This window comes from Rhipicephalus sanguineus, chromosome 8, assembly GCF_013339695.2.
Source record: "Rhipicephalus sanguineus isolate Rsan-2018 chromosome 8, BIME_Rsan_1.4, whole genome shotgun sequence".
In the NCBI taxonomy this organism is placed as follows: Eukaryota; Metazoa; Arthropoda; class Arachnida; order Ixodida; family Ixodidae; genus Rhipicephalus; species Rhipicephalus sanguineus.
In genome coordinates this window covers 31,427,517-31,436,911 of record NC_051183.1, presented here as the reverse complement: position 1 = coordinate 31,436,911, position 9,395 = coordinate 31,427,517, and the positions used below count along the sequence as shown (strand labels likewise).

General features: G+C 46.3%; 1 non-coding gene across 1 annotated transcript; it reads left to right on the top strand.

Annotated features, from left to right (window-relative positions):
- The first annotated feature begins 8,519 nt into the window (after positions 1-8,519).
- Trnat-agu (transfer RNA threonine (anticodon AGU)) lies at positions 8,520-8,593 on the top strand. Its single transcript has one exon. It is a non-coding gene; the product is annotated as a tRNA-Thr (tRNA).
- The last annotated feature ends 802 nt before the right edge of the window (positions 8,594-9,395 follow it).

Below are 9,395 nucleotides of genomic sequence, written 5' to 3'. Positions count from 1 at the left end.
TCGTAAGTGCAGTTTTATTACTTTTTGATTGGGGAAAAACTTTACCGCTTCCCAAAGGTAAAAAAAAAAGAAATGTAAATGCGAAGTATAACGACCTACCATGAAAGGACGCCCTATCATCATTCAACTGCTAGCAAAAATATGCTTCCTTTGATTGCCGCATTGTATCATTGACCATAACTGCAGAGGACAGTTACTATCCGAAAGATAAGAAGCCATGCGAGAGCTAAAATTACACAGCTTGTCAAGCAACACGAATTGATTATCTCAGTGACACCTGTCAAGAGCGACGAAAGCCTCTGAACTGTACAAGAGTTCAAAATAAATGCGATCAGCACGACAACACGTGCGCGACTATACAGACGGATCACGATTACAACAAAGATAAGTACTCTTATACTCGTATAGTTACTCGTACGCATACTCGTATAGTTATTTCAAAAGTCGGCAATAGAATATTCTGGCAGCTCAATACCATCATTCATATATATCAGCGCAAGCATGCAACAATGTGAACGCTAACAGCACGAGCATATATGTGAAGAAAGAAGAACACTCACCCAGGCGGGTACGATGCGCCGGGCTGTGTCCGCAGTGTGCGCACCAGCGAGACAGAAATGGCGCGAAAGCGTCGTGTAATCCTGCGTCAACTGCTTGCGTGTAGCCATGGCACGTGCAAGGGGATGTCGCTATGTCCTCGCAACACCCCCTTAAAGGGGCCCTGCAACACCTTTCTTAGTTATATTGGAATAGTCTCATTATTGACGTAGGACTCTTCGCGAGTCATATGACGCAAAAATTTTTCGAATCCGTCAAGTCTAAGTGGTGTTACCAAATTATAGAGATCACGTTCCGCAGCTTTCTCCCTCAACTCAACGCCGCGAGCGCAGCGCAGAGGAGCGAGGCTCCGCCCAAGAGCGCCGGCGGAGTTTTTTTCTTCATTTTTTTCTCTCTGACGTCTGGGCGCAACCACGTGGTCTGTGCCGCCACTTCCGGTCGGCTTGCGTCGTTCTCGTCGAGCGGAGCCGATATCGCGCGTGCTTGAAAACTGCGCGTCGGTTTGGTAATGTTGGGTGTGCACCTCGAACGCCGTAGTGTTTTCATCGCTCTGCCAACCATGGAAGCAAACCTGCGCGCTCGTTTGGAACGAATGACAGCTGAGATCGGTTTCGGCCCATACTCCGATACACCGCCTCGTAAGACGGCACTGGCAGACGACCCCGAAGCGCTGCCATTACCGGACGCCAGCATTGTTATCGGAGACACGCTGCGCCCGTGCCTCGGTCGGTCGTGAGAACGTGCCGACGATGCAGTTCTCAGCTGACGAGGCAACACTCGAACGGCTGCCACTCTCAACGGAACCGGCGATGGTCAAAAGCACAGAAATATTCACGTTTTCGGCACTGCGCATGGCGAAGAAAACGAAACCACGCAACTACGAGCAGACGAGCTGTCGGTGAGACCGGAAGTGCTAATATTAATGTTTGTTCGGTGTTTTTAACGCGATAACAGAATATAAACATACATATTATCTACTTATTGAACTCAAAATTAACAACGAAAGTAATAATGAGGGTGTTATCGTGATTATAACATCAGCCAATGGTGGAACTGCCGACAATCGCGTCATATTTTGCGGACTAATACATCATTTGTCGAGAGAAGAGGGAGCGATTTTCAGCTGACTTTGAGAATTTATTGTAAATTCCAGGCCGTGCGCATCGCTGTAATATTTGGCTCGCGTGTTCTCGGGAGCCTCGACTACCGATCGGCAGCGCTTTTTGAGCATGCTCGAAAAGTGTTGCAGGGCCCCTTTAATATTGAGATAAGAGAATTTTCCATGGCGCCCGAGTACCGGCTCACGCGCCACGCTCAACAAACCACACCAACCTATTAAACATCCGCCGCTGTCGTGGAATGCGCTAAAACTAACCACTCGCGCCAAAAACGCAACCCCCTTCCCGTCGCACAATATCTTCGAACTCTCGCTTTCACCTCCTTCCTCTCTTTTCTCTGCGCAAAAAGAGCAGAAGCGGAGTGCAATGGAGAGCGTTGCAGCCCCTATTCTCTCTCACGCACGCAAGAGAGAGCGCGTAGTTAGCTCCATGCGTATACCTCCTCGCAGCATAGCTCGCCTTTGCGGCTGACGCTGTCGGCGCATGCGTATACACCGACGCTTGCGCCGACAAGTTATAACACGCGGGAGCATACGCTGAGCTGTAGCCAGGATTCTCACTTACGCGGCCCACACCGACGTGCGACTAATACTGCAGGCCGTCTATAAGGCGGCGGTGAAGGGTGCACGTTTTTTATATACGCTTGTCACGGCTAACTCCTGTTCGATGGCCTACTATAGCCGGGAGTTTTCCTGAGTTTTGAAGCGTCCCGCATACAGGGCACGAGTTAGCCAGGACTTGATTAAGAGTGTACACTTAATGGACAACGCTGTGTTCTACAAACTTGCCTGCGGCAATTGCAGATATTTCGGTTAAATATATATCACGGTTCTTAGCATGCGGTTGGGGAGGGGGCGGCATATTCACATTCATATCCCTGACTTGTTTCTCGGTGACATTCGCACCCAGTGCCACAAGTCTCCATGGGACGGGCTCCACTGCAAATGTCAATTTTCGCTTTGTTAATGCGCGACTGTTTGGCGCATAAGCGTGTAAGCCATAAATACTACTACAGGCTTAAACTCTTCAAATTAGAGGCAGCATTCTAAGGCTAAGCGACAATGCCGTGGTGTCGCAAATGTTGCTTCCCGGGCCTTTCTGCACCTGATAGCATAGTGCCAGGCGTGCTGCTACGAATCCGTGTTATTCGACGCATACTTACGTGTTCTGATAACGAATCCTTCGGTTTTAGTGCGAGATTTCCTTCTGAGACAAATGGGGCACATAAGAATAAGATATGCGCAGGCGTCGATCTCAAGTCCGAGTGAACGAGGAGGGTGTGCGAGCCGCTTTCGTCCTTCTCGTATTGAACGAGGGTGGTCAGTTACGGGACGGCATTTATTAGATAGTTTAAGCTTGTTCGCAGACTTCTTTGGGTTAGCGTTATACCGGATGCCATAGACGTAAAAGGTGAGGCCGCCGGATAGGTGGTGTCATCTGGCGAGGCCGAGATAAACCAGCCAAGTATAAAATTGTTACGGCAGAAACCTAGTCCACTATACTTCTCTGCTGGTGTAAATTCTCGGCAGTGATCTAGTACAGTATGAGTTGTCTTTTTAAACTTTTTTCTCATGGACACTAGGCTAAAATAAACAAACACTTCAAAAATCGTGGTTGCACGAAGCGTCACGAGATGTCGATACCATCGCCCTGCCACCCGGTATTGCGCAAACATCTTTGCGTTGTTACGTATTCGGCGGCTGGACGACAGCCGGACCAGAAAAGAGACGACCAGTCTCTTCGGGGGCGTGGGTTCGTATCCCACCGCTGCCACCGCTGCGTGTACCGGAATAGAAAACAAGCTAAAAACCTCTGTTCTCGCAGGCTCTCTATTGGTCACCGTGTGGCTCCCGTTTTAGTTTTCTTCGCGAGAACACACGTTTACTGAATAAAAGTTCCCTTAGCTGCTGTATAATGTTTTTGGTGCCTGCATTCCTGCATACCAACACTAGTCCGTGACCATAATCAGGCTGTTCTAGTAACCTAGAAGCGGTCAGTTACATTCTACAGTTTCATTTGACGCATACGTACAGATAAAAACAAGCCCTGACACACCGATGTAGCCCACGTAGAGACTTGGAATGGCGTGAGTAGTGATTTCAGTGATGTCTTCGGACCGCACGTCACTGACCACGTTGCATGCGAACAGCGAGTGAAAAGATGCGACGATGCTGAAGCCAGCCATGAATATATGGTCAACACTGGCGGCATGGTGCTCGTTTGGTTTCTGCAAAAATCACCGTCTCTGTGTTAAAAAAAATTTCATTGCACAAATAATTGCATTGCTTCACTATGCGTGCGGAGCTTTTCGTGATTGATCACTTTATAATGTCATCTTAGCGCACGATCTTTTTCGGCAAGGGACGAACAGAATGCAACACACACAAGCAAATATCACTTCATATTTTGTCCATCTCACCTAGCCCGCACATCAGACACACTTAGAATTAAGGCACGGCAGTTTCTTCACGAGTGTCATTTCAAAATGCATTTCTATATTTCGCGAAATATACATTTACAATGGCGAACGGTAACGATCGTGCTTCTATGCAACATGCTCCTGCACGATCACGTAATCCACGCTCATTAACTACGTCATGAAGCAAAAGATACGATATGAATGTGTTCTTGACAAGTGATTGAACATTCGTAGTTAAAAACAAAGGACGAACTTCACAATATTCCAGTCTTGTTTTTGTTAAAACTTCGTTAACAAAGCCTTCTAGAAATAAATACACTGGACTATGGCACATTTCTACTGTCAAAGGCAGAATACACGATGAGAAACCAATTGCATAAAAAGTCGCTTGATAGGTACAAGTACTAATTTTCCCCCAAAGTCAGTGACATTATCTGGAACACTAATTCAGGATTCACCGTCATAACACGGTGAAACTATCGAAACTGGCTCTGCAGCGACGAGTGACGCCCCAATTTTCAGCGGTACACAGTTGATTTTGTCTCGGTAATATATGTCTCACGAAGAAAACCCATATAATGTACTCATTTACCTTAACCGGGGAAACTCTGGAAAGAAAGTCGTGAATGTAGAGCTTCTGAAGGTTGCGCGGGTAGTTTGGGGCTGAATGAATGTTTCCATCCATGACAATAGCCGGGCCACAAAGACGTGCTCTACGTGACAATAACTGAGGCAGCCTCTGAAAGACGTAGGTGCGTGAGCTACATATGGCTTGGCTCTCCTAAAAACACGGGCTCACAATATCGACTCATGGTTCGTCCATGCAAATAATAGTGCACAATTACGCTAGCGTCTGGATATTACGCAGCCTGTGCTTATCCACAGAGTTGCTGCATAAGAAAGTAGGCAACTGTCGCACACTCTACCACATTACGAATGTGTGGGCGTCCCTTGATGATTTGGAGTGAACGCGTACGACTGAGTGGGCGGCGGCTGGCAATAACACGAGCAAGAAACATCGCTGCTAGCTGAGCCGCATTATGCATTTCGAAACTTAGTCGTGTCCGTTGGAGTAACGGAATAATAATGGCCTTCAATGCGGGCAGTGATTCATGAAGTGATAATGACGTTCTTGCCTTCCAGTACGTACCTATTCTGACTGAAGGGCGCATAACACTACACATTAGCATGTACTGAATATGGTGTCTTCGCTGCTGCATATTAACGTGCGAATCGTGCTGGCGCTGAATCTTAATGCACGATTCTGAATGAGACTCCTGCCAGCCAAATTAATTCTGCAGTCACCAGGCTCACTAATTTTATGCAAGTATTAAGCACCGGTGAACAACGATTTCAGATCCAGAGGACATCACAGCGCGTCTTCTTTTCTTCGTTGGTGGACATAGGCGTGCGCAGGGTTCCCCATTAGGGGAGGGGGGGGGGCAAAGGTTCGTCGCAGCGCCCCCCCCCACCCTACTAAGTCAATGTATGGGGCAGATTTACCGCCACCCCCCCTCTTAGGTGACTAGCAGGGTCAATGTACGGGACAGATTTTGCGCCCCCCTCTTAGGTGATTAGGGGGGGCGACCCCCCCCCCCCCCTGTGCGCACGCCTATGTTGGTGGATACTGGTACAGTGACATTTAGGCAGTGGTTACATGACGGATATTGCCCAGAGGACATCTTAAATTAAAGTTGCTGAAAACTTACGCAGTTTTCATCCATTTTCAGAGCGGAGATGTTGAAGCTATGGCATGACGAGAACTTTATTTCAGTCCTGAGGAACTAAGCCGGCCACAATAACTTCGGTGTCTGCAGAAAACCACAGTTGGGTATGCTCCAGAGGAATTGGGCAAGCCCCACTGCCGAGTACAGCAGGCGCAGCGTTAAACGAAAGCTGTGCTCCGCGAAGCACGTGAAACACGTGAATAAGAGGGAAAAAGAGAGAGGTAACGAAAGCGATGTAAAGAAAGAGAAAGAGAAAATAGAGAAATAAAGCGAACAAAGACTTAAAAAGATAAAAAGACCGATAAAGCCATAGAAAGAGAGGGAAAAAAACACACAAAGAAACGGACACGAAAAAGGGATAAAAAAAAAAAACAGAGCAACACCGAAAGAGAAAGAAACAGCGAAATATAGAGCAACAAAGAAAATAGAGAAAGAAGCAGAGAGAGAGAGAAAGTCATGGAAAGACAGAGAAAGAGATAGAAAAAGAACAGGCACAAAATTCAGAGAGGACAGAGAGAGAAATAAACCAGGAGAAACAAAGAAAGTCAGATGAAGAAGCAAAGAGGGAGAGAGAAAAGGAAGAAAGAATAATAAAATTTATAAGGGTACTTGCTTGGACCAGTTGGTATCCATTCATTGTTACGTTATTGCGCACCACTTTAAGGACGAAGACTTGTGTTCGCGTATTTCAGTCTTCATGCTCAAAGTGGTGCGCAATAATGTAACAAAGAGTAATAAAGATGGAAAGAACGAGAAAAAGAAAGAAATAAATAGAAATAGAAAGAAAGAAATAGAAAGAGATAAATGGAAAGCAGCAGATACAAAAGACAGATACAAGAACGTGATAGAAAGAGAAAGAAAGAGAAGAAAGAAAAAAATAAAGAGAAACAAGGAAGGGCACCCTGCTCCGCTCTTCCTTCAGGCGTGTCACCACTACCGCGAAGCTGCCATAATTTTTTTCTGTTTTATTGGGATAAGCACATCGACGTACACGGGTACGCTGCTGCTGTATATACATTCTTTACGTTTAAATTCAACCTATACAAACAGGAGATACGCCTTTCGTCTCTTAATGAGTAAGTAGATCAGCGCCACCGCTTATGGCAAAAATGGCGCGCACAAAACTGGCCTAATTGGTCATTTCGTGACCATTTCAATACACGAACTCCACTGCGGCCTTTATTGAAATACGTAATTCGCAACCTTACTGGTCCAGGTACTTGGGACTAAGCAGAAACGCCAAAGCAGTGTCCTGACTATGTATTGAAGTTGTAGCCCTGTAACGCTGCCTATTGAGCTGCTTTCGCTCTATGGAATTGTAATATTTTTCTAGCAAACATAACTACGCACAATACTGATAACGTTGTCCAAATCAAGAAGCAAATTCTATTGAAAAGGTTCATAGAGTACACGATGTTTAAAATGTTCCCATGCATCGCAGCGTACATTCATATAATTTTTTATAAATAATTTCACTACATCACTGTAAATGATCTGTTGATTTCCTCTCTTTTCCCTACGGGTATTGCTAAGTGACCAGTATGCTTCACGACCGAACTTGTGTTCGGGATGTCAGTCTCAGTCGCGAGGTCACATTTTCGAACTCGTTTTCGGGCTCATTTCCGAAAAAAAGAAACTCCCACATTGCATGGAGTCAAAATCATTCGTAAGTATTATTCTACAGTGTACTTCCTAATGAGGTCGTGCATAGTCCCGTAAACTCTTTTCAAAGAATTCTTATTAGAGAGTTCGAGAATTGGGGCCCCAAGGAGCTTGTGGACCCAAGATATTTGCGAGCCGTCGGGTTGCATGCACAGAACCCAAGCCACTCTTGGGAACGACAGCGCAAAATGGTTCCGCATACGCGGACGCTACGCCCGCTGAAATGTATTCGCGCACATATGCGTATACGTTAAGTCGGCGTGAAAACTTCAGAGGCCCCTAGGTCTGAGAAAACTGAATTTCCCAGCAAGTCTTGACTGTATTCGGTCGAACTGCACACGTCGGGGCGTTTTAGAATAGGCAGGAAACCTGAATTCTAGGCTTGATGCCGACATAGCTGGAATATTCAGCTTTTTCTTGTGTCTCGTGTGTCACTCACTCACTCACTCACTCACTCACTCACTCACTCACTCACTCACTCACTCACTCACTCACTCACTCACTCACTCACTCACTCACTCACTCACTCACTCACTCACTCACTCACTCACTCACTCACTCACTCACTCACTCACTCACTCACTCACTCACTCACTCACTCACTCACTCACTCACTCACTCACTCACTCACTCACTCACTCACTCACTCACTCACTCACTCACTCACTCACTCACTCACTCACTCACTCACTCACTCACTCACTCACTCACTCACTCACTCACTCACTCACTCACTCACTCACTCACTCACAAACTGCATGCGGCCAATTCACGCGAGGGACGCTAAGTGACACCTATATTCTATAACGCCAATCCGAACCGGTCCACGTACGTGACATCCATTTTCATCCATAGAGCCGCACGGAACTGTTTTTAAATGAGCCCGCCTCAGACGCACCGCGCTCTGCCTTAGGCACGCTGCGTGTTAAGGGGCAAGCGGCCGGCGCATATCGATGCGGCTTGCTTCATGCCTGTATACCAGTGGCAGCGATTCGATATTGAATAAATGGAGTATTCAGAGGCGCAAGGAACGTCGGTGCCGTGGCTTAGTTGGTTAAAGCGCCTGTCTAGTAAACAGGAGATCGTGAGTTCGAATCTCACCGGTGCCTCGTTATGTGTTATTCTTTTTGAAAAATTCTTTTGAACGCGGCGGTCGTTAGAGTAACCAGGTGATTTTTTTCTGTGTGTGACGTAATGTGTTCTGCCGTGTGTGCGATGGTTGTGTTGTGTACGTTGTCAGTTACTTCCGTAGTAGCCATTGTTCTTGGCCACAAAATGTGTGTCACAGGAAAAGTAAGCGCCAATACGATATCCACCAACAGTAGAAAGGGTAAATTCCACTTTTTGTCCAGTTTAATTTTTGAACGCATAAAAAATGCCGTATGAATGACTCCCAGTTGAAATTAAACAATGTTAGGGTAAGCATTTATTTGCGTGACATTCCTCATTGCTTTGATGTGGCTACTGTCTACTGTTCATAGGCCGGCGCCTCGATGAACATATTTATTAATAAGATTGGTGGTCCGGGCAAAAAATAAATTACGAGTTGGCATGTCGAGTTTGTGTCACATTTCGTCTAGAAATGCGTTATTACTGACCACAGCAGTGGACCAACTAGGCCGTAAATTCAAGATAGCCCTGAACTGCACTTTTCTTGCAGCCGTGGATGTCACGCGGCTAACGTCAAATGGCAATCACTTACGGCTCATTAACTGTTCTCACAACAAGGGGTGATTACGTTACAGGACCAAGTGAAAATGAAGAAACCTTTAAACTCCAAGGGTTCTTTATTGTGACCGCAAAAATGATTCTTTTGCAACATAGGCCGTTGTTCTTGAGGACGGGTGCCAGGTAAGTACCACGTTTCCACTGAGCTTGAAAACGTCAGCCAGCTTTGAACTCCTGACCCGT